This window comes from Cebus imitator, unplaced genomic scaffold (genome assembly GCF_001604975.1).
Source record: "Cebus imitator isolate Cc_AM_T3 unplaced genomic scaffold, Cebus_imitator-1.0 Scaffold99, whole genome shotgun sequence".
NCBI lineage: Eukaryota > Metazoa > Chordata > Mammalia > Primates > Cebidae > Cebus > Cebus imitator.
The window spans coordinates 5,083,030-5,084,041 of NW_016107414.1; the positions used below are offsets into that span (position 1 = coordinate 5,083,030).

At 47.4% G+C, this 1,012-nt stretch overlaps 1 pseudogene across 1 annotated transcript; it reads left to right on the forward strand.

Annotated features, from left to right (window-relative positions):
- The first annotated feature begins 416 nt into the window (after positions 1 to 416).
- Positions 417 to 966, forward strand: LOC108310000 (annotated as a pseudogene). Its single transcript, XR_001827583.2, has one exon. The product of XR_001827583.2 is annotated as a barrier-to-autointegration factor-like (transcript).
- The last annotated feature ends 46 nt before the right edge of the window (positions 967 to 1,012 follow it).

Below are 1,012 nucleotides of genomic sequence, written 5' to 3' on the forward strand. Positions count from 1 at the left end.
CTCACACAGGGCTGGGCGTAATTTGTCTTCATACCAGCCAAAACAGAGATCTTTTATACACAAAGCACTGGCTACAGTCCACAGAGGGGTATCATCTTAATGAGGCAGGGGAGGCTAAATTAGCCTTAAAATAAACACTTATCTGGACCTGCCTTAACAAAACTTAAAGGCAATCCTCAAAAGGATCAAACTGATCTCAAGTAACTTAACTGTGCTCGCAGAAAAAAAGTCCAAAATTAGTTACAAAACAAACAACAAAACCCAACGCTCAGTAACGTAAAATTTACAATGTCCAACATGCAAACAAAAATTATCAGGCATGCAAAGAACATGACTTGTAAGGAGGCTGAAAAATCAACCAATAGAGAGTGGCTTGAGGTATCGGCAGGAGCAGCCAGGTGGCAGTAGGCACTGTTACGGGAACTGAAGCTGTCGATTAAGCCTGATCAAGATGACAACCTCCCAAAAGCACCAAGACTTCGTGTCAGAGCCCATGGGGGAAAAGCCAGTGTGGAGCCTGGCTGGGATTGGTGAAGTCCTGGGCAAGAAGCTGGAGGAAAGGGGCTTTGACAAGACCTATGTTGTCCTTGGCCAGTTTTTGGTGCTAAAGAAAGATGAAGACCTCTTCTGCGAATGGCTGAAGGACACTTGTGGCGCCAACGCCAAGCAGTCTTTGGATGCCTTCGAGAGTGGTGCGACGCCTTCTTGTGATGCTCTCTGGGAAGCTCTCAATCCCCAGCCCTCATCCAGAGTTTGCAGCAGAGTAGGGACTCCTCCCCTGTCCGCTGCAAAGGAAAAGATTGCTATTGTCGTACCCGCCTCCGACATACTCCACGGTCTTTGGAAGTTTTCTCCCCTAACCATTTCAACTTTTTTGGATTCTTGCTCTTGCATGCCTCCCTCTTCCTTTTTCCCTTGCCAGTTCCCTGGTGACAGTTACTGGCTTTCCTGAATGGATTCCTGGCCCTATCCCTCACCCCCACCCTCACTTTCAGTCCGTTTGATACCATTT